The sequence below is a fragment of the Gigantopelta aegis genome, chromosome 7 (assembly GCF_016097555.1).
Source record: "Gigantopelta aegis isolate Gae_Host chromosome 7, Gae_host_genome, whole genome shotgun sequence".
Classification (NCBI taxonomy): domain Eukaryota; kingdom Metazoa; phylum Mollusca; class Gastropoda; order Neomphalida; family Peltospiridae; genus Gigantopelta; species Gigantopelta aegis.
Window position 1 is genome coordinate 33,065,259 of NC_054705.1, and position 14,252 is coordinate 33,079,510.

A 14,252-nucleotide genomic window follows, 5' to 3' on the forward strand; every position below is an offset into this window, starting at 1 on the left:
ATCCGTGTCCATCTACCTGTTTCAATGGGGACATACCGCGGATTTTGATATACCGGTCGTGGTGCACTGGCTGGAACAAAAAAAAATAGCCCAATGGGCACACCGACGGGCATCGATCCTAGGCCGACCGCGCATCAAACGAGCGCTTTACCACTGGGCTACGTCACGCCCCAATACATTAAAGAGACTATCCTAATTTTTTTTTTTTTTTCATTGTGAGAAAGAAAGAACGAAATGCTTTATTTAACGACGCACTCAGCACATTGTATTTACAGTTATATTGCGTCGGACATATGGTTAAGGACCACACAGATATTGAGAGAGGAAACCCGCTGTCGCTACTTGATGGGCTACTCTTTTCGATTAGCAGCAAGGGATCTTTTATATGCATCATCCCACAGACAGGATAGCACATACCACGGTTTTTTGATATACCAGTCGTGCATTGGCTGGAAAGAAAAATAACCAAATGGGCACACCGACGGGAATCAATCCTAGACCGACCGCGCATCAAGCTTTACCAATAAATTAAAGAGATTATCCTAAGTTGGTTTTTGTTTGTTTGTTTGTTTTTTGGGTTTTTTAGGGGGGGGGGGGGGGGTGGTGTTGTTGTAGTTTTTTGTTCTTGTTTTTTTGTCTGTATATTTAGCCAGTTTTTTGTCGTCCCAAAATGGTGGTAAGTAGCCTAAAGTTGAAGAAACTGGATTTGGTCAAGGGACAAAACACTGTATATGAGGGAATAAAGTCACGTATAACGTAACAGAAACACTAGGAAAATCGGAAATCTATTTAATATACAGCCACTGATATATTTTATGCAGGAAAATACAAGAGCATTTAATATGCAATTGTAGCAATTAATGTCTCGGTTAGTCGGCAACATCTTAACAACGGCAAAGAAATCTGGGCAGTCATTTTAAAAAAGGAAAAAAAGAAAGAAGTGTTTTATTTAACGACGCACTCAACACATTTTTATTTACGGTTATATGGCGTCAGACATATGGTTCAGGACCACACAGATTTTGAGAGGAAACCCGCTGTCGCCACTACATGGGCTACTCTTCCGATAGGCAGCAAGGGATCTTTTATTTGCGCTTCCCACAGGCAGGATAGCACAAACCATGGCCTTTGTTGAACCAGTTATGGATCACTGGTCGGTGCAAGTGGTTTACACCTACCCATTGAGCCTTGCGGAGCACTCACTCGGGGTTTGGAGTCGGTATCTGGATTAAAAACACCATGCCTCGACTGGGATCCGAACCCAGTACCTACCAGCCTGTAGACCGATGGCCTGCCACGACGCCACCGAAGCCGGTAGACATTTTAAAGTTGTGGATCGTAGTTTAGACGTACGTACTGCATTTTCAGGTATTACAGACATCAAGGACGTCCAATTTAACTAATCATTTTTAACCACTGGAGGGCGGGATTTAGCTCAGTCGGTTGAGTGCTCGCTTGAGGTGCATGAGTCGTAGGATCGAACCACCTCGGTGGATCCATTCAACTGATTGGGTTTTTTCTCGTTCCAACTAGTGCACCACAACTGGACAAAGGCCGTGGTGTGTGCTTTCCCGTCTGTGGGAAAGTGCATATAAAAGATCTCTTGCTGCTTTAGAAAAAAATAGTGTAGCCTCTTTACTCTGATGACAACGAGTCAGAATTGCCAAATGTTTGGCATCTAATAGTCGATGATTAATTAATCAATGTGTTCTAGTGGTGTTGTTAAACAAAACTTTTAAAAATCATATCTGGCTTAACGTTTACTGCTAATAATATTTGTAATTGATAATTATTGCCCCCTCCCCCGCTCCTCCATGCATATACCGCCAGGGGGCCTTGATCCACTTCTTATACATGTATCAGGTGGATTTTTAAATTATAAGATGTTAACATTATCGGCAGTGCAAATTTACTTGGTCCAGCAGAACCATAAATGTTATTGCCGACTCGAGGTACCGAATTTACTCCGAGATCACAAACAGCTTGACACTGAATTTCATGAATTGTGAGTTTCACACAATGCAAAAAAACTACAAAAAAAACGTTACCCTACCATTACCAAGAAGACAAATTTTAGATCAAACTAGATCAACCAAGAAAAGATCAACTTAGATCAACCAAAAAAAGATTGAGGAAGTATAAACCTTTTTTTTTCTTCTTCTTTTTCTGAGATTCGCAGACAACAGTATTGTCACTGTGTGTCGTCTGTCCTGTGTGCGTGAGTCAGAAAAAGGATGGAATAACTTAACTAATTCTGTTGTCCTAGATATTCAGTTTTTTCCTTCAGCAATGATGTGATCTATTGTGCCATTTTAAGTAGCTTATTTTACACAGGAGGAGGTTTTTATAGGCGAATCATCTTTGCTGTTGTTACAAAAGTGTATCATGTGTGACAGCAGCGGGTTTCCTATCTCATTCTAGACTTTATGCTAAAGTGAAGATATTTTAAGCACCAAATAGCTGTGGCTTAACATATTCTGGTGTGTTATTAAACATACATTCCTTTCCTTTTTTCGGGGAACGTGTGGCAGCAACCGGTTTCCTCTCTCATTCTAACCGGCCTCGGTGGTGTCGTGGTTAGGCCATCGGCCTACAGGCTGGTAGGTACTGGGTTCGGATCCCAGTCGAGGCATGGGATTTTTAATCGAGATACCGACTCCAAACCCTGAGTGAGTGGTCCGCAAGGCTCAATGAGTAGGTGTAAACCACTTGCACCGACCGGTGATCCATAACTGGTTCAACAAAGGCCATGGTTTGTGCTATCCTCCATGTGGGAAGCGCAAATAAAAGATCCCTTGCTGCTAATCGGAAGAGTAGCCCATGAAGTGGCGACAGCGTGTTTCCTCTCTCAATATCTGTGTGGTCCTTAACCATATGTCTGACGCCATATAACCGTAAATAAAATGTGTTGAATGCGTCGTTAAATAAAACATTTCTTTCTTTCTTTCTTTCTTTGACGAAACAGAAGAGGTAGTTCTATTTGTTGTGGAGATCACGTACAGAGATGTGGTTTTCCCTTGACTGCACCGAGTGTCATAGTCTTACATGTGTTATACCAAGTCTGTGATGGTATTAATTATATGCTGTATCGGATAATCTCGATTCCAGCCTAGAAAGGTTTTCTTTGACGATTCAGAACAAGTAGTTCTCTTTGCTGCAGACATCACGTAAAAGAATCTGTTTATTTTCTTTGACTGTGTCGGGTGTCATAGCCGTTTACAGTGTTACAACTTTCAGGCTCTTGGCAGTATTAAGCAGTCATCATATATTCCTGAAGCTGAGATAGTTGGTAAATATATAACTTTAGTCGTCCCCTGCCGGTCCACCCGGAGGAGACTATACGTTTCAACACCGTCCTTCTGTCTGAATGTCTGTCTTTCTGTCAGTCCCTCAGGGGCTCGGACTTAACGATGGCACCGACGGCAAATGCCGTAGGTGCGATATAAATTGCCGTCGTTTAGGGGATTGTCCGATGGCAGTTTGTTTGCCAGTGGATAACACTAAGTCTTATTGTCGCCGGTTTTTAAATTTTTAAATTTGTTGCCAAAAGTTACTGGTTTCAAATTGCCGTTAGTGGGGGTTGGGGTGGGAGGGGGGCCTCAAAATTGCCGTCGGCAAAAACATTTCAAAATTGCCGTAGGTAACAAATTCTTAAATTCGAGCCCTTCTCTCTGACTGTCTGCCTGTCTGTCTGTCGAAACTCAGACTGTGTGTCTGTCTGACTGTCAGACTGCCTGTCTGCCTGCCTGTCTGTCTGACTGTATGTATGTCTGTCTGTCTGTCCCACTTACTGGGTTTTTTTCACAGTACCTTAAGATACTAAGCTGAAATGTGTATATATTTATCATGTACTGTTACAGATCAGGTTTGACTCTCATAGTGATTGGGGGCGGGGTTTATCTCAGTCGGTTGAGTGCTCGCTTGAGGTGCTTGCATCGCAGGATCGAACCACCTCGATGGATCCATTCACTTGATTGGGATTTTTCTCGTTCTAGCCATTGCACCACAACTGATCAAAGGCCGTGGTATGTGCTTTTTTGTCTGTGGGAAAGTGCATATAAAAGATCCCTTGCTACTAATGAAAAAAAAAATGTAGCGGGTTTCCTCTCTGAGACTATAAGTCAAAACGACCAAATGTTTGACATCCAATAGCCGATGATTAATTAACCAATGTGCTCTAGTGGGGTTGTTAAACAATTTTTTTTAAACTTTTTCATAGTGATTTACTTATTTTTGACAGTTATGGCCCTTGAACTTAGGCGATAGGAAAATCTGTTTTCCTGATTTCTCAAGATATTAAATTGAAAATTGTGAATAGATATAACATGTTCTGTTACAGATTATGTTTGACTTTCATGGCGGTTTACCCATTTTTTCCCCACATAGTCATGATCCTTGAACTTAAGGAAATGGTTTATTTAACGACACACTCAACACAGGGGGCGCTGTTCCAGGTGTGGTGTCCATGTGGCCCGAGCTATCAAGTCTCTTTAATTCTTGCATCAGAAACTGGTAGATGTTTCTAAGGTTCTAAACAAATTAAGAAGACAAACTGTTGTTATAAGAAGTGTTTGAGAATTAAAATAAGGAAGGACATGTTTTATTTAACGACGCACTCATCACATTTTATTTACGGTTATATCGCGTCGAACATATGGTTAAGGACCACACACATATTGAGAGAAGAAACCCGCTGTCGCCACTTCATGGGCTACTTTTCTCGATTTAGCAACAAGGGATCTTTTATATGCACCATCCGATAGACATATCACATACCATGGTCTTTGATGTACCAGTCGTTTTGCACTGGCTGGAGCGAGAAATAGCCCGATGGGCCCACTGACGGGGATCGATCCCAAACCGACCGTGCATCAAACGAGCGCTTTACCACTGGGCTACGTCTCGCCCCTTGAACTTGAGAGATACGAACATTTGTTAGGCCTGAAAGGAAAGATGCATCGCTTTTGTAATACTCTCTACAACTGGTCCATCAAAGGCTGTGGTATGTGCTGTCCTGTCTGTGGGAAAGTGCATACAAAAGACCCGTTTCTGCTTATCGGAAAGAGTAGCCTATGTGGCGGCAGTGGCATTCCTCTAAAGAAATATGTCAGAATGACCATATGTTTGACGTCCAATACCCGAGAATAAGATAAATTTGAATGTGCTCTAGTGGTGTCTAAAACAAACTTTACTTTTTAGCAATGCTCTCAGAACGCTTGTTTTGCTAGTGTTGAAAACTCTTTATTGAACTATTTCTCGTTTTAGCCAATTCACCACGACCGTTATACCAAAGGCCGTGGTATGTGCTATCCTGTATGTGGGATGGTGCATATAAAAGATCCCTTGTTAAAAGTGAACAAATGTAGCGGCTTTCCTCTGTGAGATTATGTCAAAATTACAACAATAACAAAAATGACACCCAATAGCCGACGATTAATAAGTCAATGTGTTCTAGTGGTGTCGTTGAACAAAGCGAACTTTAACACATTAACGGTGAACAATGTATCAAATTATAATTCTACTACCAATAGGAAATATCATACATAGGGTTTCTGTTCTACTTTGTTCTATGCTAATGGATGTGAAACATTTGGTAATGTTTGACATTGCAGTCTTTAAGAGGAACTCCGCTATACGCACCATCCCACAGACAGGACAGCGCATACCACGGCTTTTGATACACCAGTCGTGATGTACTGGCTGAAACGAGAATCAGCCCACTGGGCAGGCCCACAGACTGGAATCGATCCCAGACAAACCGCACATCAAGCGAGCGCTTTACCACTGCGTTACGTCCTATCTCTTTACACGGCCTATGATAGTACTAAAACAAATAACTTCCGGCTGGGTCAAACTTGGTGATAAATGTAAGTCTGGGCAAAACAATGTATGCAATTTTAATTCATCTAGTACCACTGTGTCAAGTAGCCTTGTGCTTGAAACAGGTTTCGGATATCTGTAAAAAAAAAAGTAGTCGAATTTTGTGCGGAACTAGGGTAGTCATAGACGCTACCCGTTATCTCAGAAATGAGCAGCTTGACCCCCATTTTTTTCTGATTCACTTTAAGGGTGAGGGGTAGTATTTATATCCGTGGCGATTGATAGGCTGCAGGTAGGAGTTTTAGCCACATAAGTTATTATTGTCGTCTATGGGATTTGATTTGGTAGTATACACCCAACAGGTATATCGGAAGGAAGGAAATGTTTTATTTAACGACGCACTCAACAGATTTTATTTTTACGGTTATATGGTGTCAGACATATGGTTGAGGACCACACAGATATGGGAGAGGAAACCCGCTGTCGCCACTTCAGTGTCTACTCTTTTCGATTAGCAGCAAGGGCTTTTTTATACGCACCATCCCACAGACAGAATAGTACATACCACGGCCTTTGTTACACCAGTTGTGGAACACTGGCTGGAACGAGAAATAGAACAATGGGGCCACCGACAGGGATCGATTCTAAATCGACCACGCATCAGGCGAGCGCTTTAACACTGGGCTACGTACCGCCCCCCCCCCCCCCCCCCCCCCCCCCAGGTATATAGGATAATAGTGTTATGAATATTCATGTATAATGAAACTAAACATTGTTTTTAACAAAACGGGTTGTTCGCTTCTGCACGCTACTACCTGCATAAAATATTCAAGCGATACTCTAATAACATTTTGTTCGATTATCGGATGAAATTTAATATTGCGTTGAAAAAAACAAGAGAAAAAAACGAAGAGAAAACCAAACACAATAAAACAACAACAAAGCTCACTCTGTCTGGTTTGGTCCCTTGGTGAGAGCGCGCGCGCTTAGCAGAGAATAGTAAATTGAGTCTATTTGGACGTTCAATGGACCACGTGACAGTGTCGCGTATATAAAGTGATTCCATATACAATACGCTATCGGTGGCGTGCACGACGTGGGACAACAAAAGACGTCGCCGCGTGGTGTTTTGTACCGACCACTGAACCGATCGATAATACATGTTAAACTACTATCATAGAGCCTTGGGATTGTCACACAGATATCACATAGCGATAGGGGCGGGACATAAGCGTACGAGACAGGGAGTCGGGGTCGGGGAGAGCCGAGGCAACTGCCCCCCGCCCCCTCGTGCCGGAGCAAAACCTTAAATTCGAGCATAAATGACAGAGATATTTGGGCAAAATGTGCTAACCTGCGACCTTTTTACCGTATATTTGCATCATTCTACCCACAAAATTAGTAAAAGCATGTAAAAGTGCGTAGCGGTTTGTTTGCAACCCTATATAGCTATTTGACAGTGACGCTAATATGAATAAATGTTATCTAGATTCGGGCATTTTTGTTTAATTCCGGCAAAAAACAGCTTGCCTCCCTACAAAAATGGGAGTCCCGAAGCCTATGGTGCGGAGAAAGGGGGGATCGGTATTTAGCTCAGTCCAGTGGCGGATCAAAGTGGAGGGGATTGACACGAGGCCACCTAAATGTTATCCAGATTCGTGCATTTTTGTTTAATTCCGGTAAAAAACAGCTTGCCTCCCTACAAAATTGGGAGTCCCAACGACTATGGAGCGGAGAAGGAGATGGGTATTTAGCTGTCCAGTGTCGGATCTAAGGGAGGGAGGGATTGGCACGGGACCGCCTAAATTTGTGACAGTTTTATTTATTTATTTATTCTTTGTTTTTTACGTTGGACAATCCGAGAAATCCCTTTGGGAAAGTTTGTGACCTTTGGCCACATGTCATTGTTACTCATCCCCTAAATGGATTTTCCAATAAATATATTTTTCATTAATCACAACAAAATATTGAAAAATATCTGTTTTGCGTTTTCATTGTGTCAGTATATATTTTTGGCAAAAAATGAAATGTGTTTATTATTTGAAAAAGATACATTTCTATATTTTCGGTCGCTGACCACAAATACGGCTTTTTGGGACGGAACTGCTATTTATGATCAGCTTTGGTGTATTGATATTGAAGGTGAAAAGGCATTCAACACATGTGGGCCTTTCTACCCTAGACAAAGGTAAATACCGGCCTCGGTGGTGTCATGGTTGAGCCATCGGACATAAGCCTGGTGGGTACTGGGTGAGTTTTAACGACTCGATGGGTAGATGTAAGACCACTCCACCCTCTTTTTCTCTCACTAACCACTAACAACTAACAACTAACCCACTGTCCTGGTCAGACAGCCCAGATAGCTGAGGTGTATGTCCAGGACAGCGTGCTCGAACCTTAATTGGATATAAGCACGACAATAAGTTGAAATTAAATGAAATTAATGACAACGGTAACGTTATGTAATAAAATGGTTAATTTCATACATTTTTCGAATTATATATTATTGCAGGATAAATAAATAACCGGTTACTGTCTTAAGATATCGGCTTTATCCTGCTCAGGTCGAATGGCGAATGTCGATCGGCGGAGTCTGCCCGCATTATTCGCCATTCTAACCTTCGCAGGATAAAGCCGATATATTAAGACAGTTATTCTCTTTATCAAAGACCGTAGTGTGTGCTATCGTGTATGTGGGAAAATGCATATAATGTGTCACAGTGTGTGTGTGTGTGTGTGTTTGTGTGTGTGTATGCGTCATTTGTGTGTTTGGTGTGTTTGTGTGTGTGTGTGGTGTATGTATGTGCGTGCGTGCGTCATTTGTGTGTTTGGTGTGTGTGTGTTTTTGTGTGTGTGTGCGTGTATTTTGTGAGTGTGCGTGTGTGTATGTGAATGTGTGGTTTGTATGTGTGTGAGTGTGTAATGTGCGTTTGGTGTGTGTGTGTGGTGTGTGTGGTATGAGTGCATATATGTGGTGTGTGCGTGTGTGCGTGTGTGTGTGTGATGTAGCGACCCCCCCCCCCCCTCTCTCTCTCTCTCTCTCTCTCTCTCTCTCTCTCTCTCTCTTATTTCGCATTTTTATCACGTTAAGAAAATCTTTATACATGTAATTTTAAGGCCTTTTGAAGTTTTTTGGCGTCATCGCAAAATGTCGCGCTTTGCCTTGGACAGGTGACAATTGCCGTCTGCTGGTATGCTGCAATATGACCACCTTTTTCCCGGGAGAATATAAAGCAATTACCTACAATGAGATTATTCTAAGGAAAGGTGTCGAGTTCGCCTGCTGACGTAGCGGTAATTGTTTTAGTGGGCTCTGCGGGGACGGTTTAGTTCCATCTCTGGGTCGCTTCCGCAGAAATTGATGACAATTTAGCACGTTTGCATTTCGCAATTTATCACCTGAGGTTCCATTTCTGTCCGGTAACACATTCGTGTAAGGAATAGACCCAAAAAAAGTTACCAAAAAAAAAAAAAAAAAAGTGCGCGGAGAAATTGAAAATCGACAATAAAACAGTACAAGTTATTCCTGCGATGGAAATGACGAGAAGTTATTTATTTTTAAGCTGATTGTTTTCTAAATTGGACACAAAAAATAGTATGTGTTTGTTATAATATCCAAAACACTTATACTTTTCTTCTTACGTCAAACAACCGGCCTCGGTGGCGTCGTGGTAGGCCATCTGTCTACAGGCTAGTAGGTACTGGGTTCGGATCTCAGTCGAGGCATGGGATTTTTAATCCAAATACCGACTCCAAACCCTGAGTGAGTGCTCTGCAAGGCTCAATGGGTAGGTGTAAACCACATGCACCGACCAGTGATCCATAACTGGTTCAACAAAGGTTGCTTCCCGTCAAGAAAACCCCTAGATTGACAGTCGATAGACTTTGAAGGTGTAGGTAGTACTAAACCAAATAACTTCCGGCTGGGTCAAAGTTCGAGGTGCACCGAACTTTTGATAGAGAAGTGAACACCACAAGTCCTGTGATTGGTTATAAATGTGAGTGTGTTGGTTGTAAAAAATAATAGTTTCATCTGGGTAAAAAAAATGTGCAATTTTATTTCATCTAGTACCAATGTGTCAAGTAGCCTTGTGCTTGAAACATGTATGGGGTACCTGTAAAAAAAAGTACTCGAATTTTGTGCGAAACTAGGGTAGTCATAGACGCTACCCGTTATCTCAGAAACGAGCAGCTTGACCCCCATTTTTTTCTGATTCACTTTAAGTGTAAGGGGTGGTAGTATTTATATCCGTGGCGTTTATGTCGGTTGATACGTTGCAGCTAGGAGTTTTAGCCACATATGTTACTATTGTCGTCTATGGGATTTGATTTGGTAGTATACACCCTGTAGTGCTGTGCTGAAATACAGATCTTGAGAAGCCGGATCCGTCAGAACGAGAGAGAGTATCAGACTAGGGTATAGTCCAGTCGTCATGGGTTGGTATAGTGGTGCGGACGGGCCCGACTCCGGAGCATACGAGATAGTATCACTATAAAGCAAGGTAAAGTCTAGAAAAAGAGTAGTAGGGGCCGACCCCGCTTCCTATTTCTTCTTAGAGTGGGGCGGTCAATCTTCCAATGCTGCTAGGACAGGCTCGGACATGTAGAGACTAAACGCGAGCCACCTGTTGCGTTCTGCAGAATGGCCGTCATAAGAGTCACGAAAAAAACAAGTCGACAGTCAGACGGAGAAATGACGTGGAGGCAAGGAATCTCGCTAAAAAAACCTGGTGGTGCAGGCTGTCGAAACGAGAAGCGTTCCAGCGTTCAATCAGTTCCAATGGCCGCATACATCCCAGTAGAAAACTTCATTTCGCTGACAAAAACAACGAAATGAAGGACCCCCAAGTAGAGCACACGAAAGCACGCGCAGAATTCACAAACGAAACAAACACGTCTTACCGCGTGGAGCTCCAGACTGGGAATCCTGTGATGTGAAAAGAATTTGAAAACATTCGGGATTATGCCTAGGGTATACGAAATGATCCGGGTAAATTACAAAGTACATGTATGCCGGAAACTAATTGCAATATAAAATTTTATATAAAATTCATTTCAAGATGGTATAGCCATAAAATCTGTTTATACTAGTATACAATCCGGAGTTTATTACTGCACTCCCCCCCCCCCCCCCCCCCCCGTCTCGCCCGTTATTTTTAGAATTTGTATGCTCTCGAATAACGCTATAACAGGTGATGTGTAATTGGTCGATATTTTAATTGTTATTTATAGATGAAATGTCACCTGGACATGGGAGTCCACGCAATGCTGTTAGATCTACTGGTAGACCAGTAGATCTAATTTTAATCAGATTGACGCCCGTGCAAAGAGATTTTACTGACATAGATACACGTCAAACGTATGAGGCGCGTTACCCGAGAGGTCACGTAGAGGAATTGTAAACGCTCTGTCTTATACCTATGTGTAACGCTAGTCTTAGACTGTCAACTGTCACGACGAAGCTAGCCAACTCGTTGGTTGCGATATAATTTTCCCAACTCCCGATTTAAGGCGGGTGCGCTCAGGTTAACAGCTAATAGGTTATACAAGAATCGAGTTGTAAGAGCGCTCAGACTAGCAACTGGACAGTCGTACAAGTCGTGACAGCAGAATGTTGTCCAACTTGGTAGTTGGTAGTCTAAGCCTAGCATATTAGTTTATGTGTGGCTCTTAATTTGGATATGTGTTTATGTGCATAGGAACGATAGGTGGAGTGGGGTGGATGTGTGTGTGTGTGTGGTGCGGGGGGGGGGGCACAATCTCTAATGATGGGGTCACAGTGGGGGGCACAAGCCTTATTTTCATCTTTATTAATATAGAATCGGACCCCCCCCCAAAAAAAAAAAAAAAAAAAAAAAAAAAAAATATATATATATATATATATATATATATATATAAAATTAATTAATAATAATTTCCTCCTCGAATAGGGCGTACAAAATATATTTTATATCCACCATCCCACAGACAAAAGGAATGTTTGTTTTGTTTAACGACACCACTAGAGCACATTGATTTATTATTATTAAACAATTGGTAATTTTTACATATAGTCCTAGACAGGAAACCCGCTGCATTGGTTCATTAATAGCAAGGGATCTTTTATTTGCACCAACCCACTGGCTGGAACGAGAAATACATCCCATAGACAGGATAGCACTTACCACGACCGTTGATATACCAGTCGTGGTGAACTGGCTGGTACGAGATGTTGACCCAAAATTTCACCAATTCAAAGTTTCGCCACTTTCCGAAACGAGTGGAAGTGCTTTAAATGTACAGAGCCTAGTTTTAACTCGTGAAAATTATCACTAAGTTTAGTTAATCTACAAACCTGTAACACATTTGGATAAAGTTACAATTGAGTGAAACATGAGTCTGTGACTCTGAAATGGTGAAATACCCTCTAAAAGTAGACTAAAACTACGAGAAATGCATTTTATGATATTAAAAACACCATGATGACCAAAAACACTTCCAATGCACGGAAATTGATAATCTAAACAAGAAAATCTAAGTAAAGTATGATTTCAGTTATCAAACACGGCTTAATAGTAAAAAAATAAATATGTCTTAGTGTTTAAAAACTAGGGTATGTCCCTTTAAGAGTATTCTATTAATATAATATTACCTACCTTGTCTGCGTGATTGCGTGCCACTAACCTTTGATATGCCGCGGAACTTTTCACCCATTGTCCCACTTCCGTCGCAAGCGACGCGAACAATGGAAGCCGCCATGTTTGAAACGAGGCTAATTTCCGGTAGACATGTCTGGGTCGTCCATAAGCTATCGCCGGAAGACAACGAACCAAGGATTTATTATGCTCTATGTATAAAAATTGATTGTGTGTGCGTTCCGAGCTTTTTGTTGTAAAACAGACAATATTTCTACCCGATTTCCACTTATTATTGTTTTATAATCAGTCAGCCAATATGTAGACGATTTTTTTTTTTTTTTTTTTTTTTAAATCAGTGATGACGTTATCAATAATTATGTAAATCATGATTGAAAGACGTTGTTAACGACAACAGTTTAAGGGTCAGATTGCCGGACGTGAACAGATACTATCAACGAGTAGTAGTAGTAGTAGTAGTAGTAGTAGTAGTAGTAGTAGTAGTAGTAGTAGTAGTAGTAGTAACAGTAACAGTAACAGTAGCAGTAACAGCAGCAGTAGTAGTAGTAATAGTAGCAGTAGCGGTAGCAGAAGTAGTAGTAGTGGCAGTAGAAGTAGCAATAACAGTAGTAGTAGTAGTAGTAATAGTAGCAGAAGTAGTATTAGTAGTAGACAGTAGTAGCAGCAACAGCAGTAGTAATAGCAGTAGTAGTAATATTGATTTAGGAGCTTTGGATAAGCACCTTTCCAACAAAGAACGCTTATTTTTAATAATACACCTTTAATAAATCAATGTGTTGTGGTAGCATTAAACAAAGCAAATCTTAATATTGAATACTATGTATGTGTGCATACGGCTCGCGCCGTGTGTGTTCCCATTCGTCTATGTTCGGCTTCATCCCTGTTACTCCACACGTCCGTATCTGTCTGTCTGTCTCCCCCCCCCCCCCCCCCACCTCCCTCCCTCTCTCTCTCTCCTCTCCCCGCTCTTCTCTCCTCTCTCTCTCAATCCTCTCTCTCTCTCATCTCATCACCACCTCACACACAAGCTCTCTCTAAAAACCTCTCAATAACATAATACCTCAAATAACACATAAACACACAACACAATACACACAACAAATCACACACACACACACACACACACACACACACACACACACACACACACACACACACACACACACACACACACACACACCGACACCGACACCGACACCGACACATTGAAACACACATTCACACACTATGATATAAAAAATACAATTATAAAAACAAATTCATTTTGCCCTAAACTGATTTAATATCCCCAACAGAATTGCTCGCTGTTTATTGTTCCGCCCTTAATACCAGCTACTACCGCGTCACCATCTGTGCATGCTGGCCGTGACACACACGGTATGTGCGCGAGGGACTATTTACAGATCCGTGCGCCGTGGATCAATTCCTCCCACCCGAGCACGCGCAGTGATACCGACGATTTAACACCACTCGCGCAGCGTGCCACCGGCACTTTAATTTGCCATCAGAGGTCGCGACAGCCAGTGGTTTTGTCTAATGCAATTAGATTGTCCACTGGTGCCAGTGGCATGCTAAGAGTAATTTGTGTTGAGCGGTATAAACCTCTGAGTACAGGTTTATAGTCTGACGGTTGGCGCAATACACGAGTTAGCAGGCTTCTGGGAAAAGGTAATGTCGTTTTGTATTCAATATTTGTCAAAAAAAAAATCTTTTGTATTCCGTTTTAGATAGTATCTAGTTTTTGTGCGTGAATCGCCTTGCAACTCTGCTGCCGGTCTGGTCCTCTATATGTCCATC

General features: G+C 41.8%; 1 protein-coding gene across 3 annotated transcripts in view; it reads left to right on the forward strand.

Annotated features, from left to right (window-relative positions):
- LOC121376985 (calmodulin-A-like) overlaps positions 1–14,252 on the forward strand; it is a 113,010-nt gene that overhangs the window by 43,260 nt on the left and 55,498 nt on the right. Inside the window, exon 1 of one of the 3 annotated variants that reach the window (XM_041504804.1) lies at positions 13,881–14,123. The exons of 1 other annotated variant lie outside the window; for it this stretch is intronic. The gene's annotated coding sequence lies outside the window, so the exon portion shown is untranslated. Of the gene's footprint in view, positions 1–13,880; positions 14,124–14,252 lie in introns of those variants that run through there. One more of the 3 variants, XM_041504803.1, reaches the window with a different exon arrangement.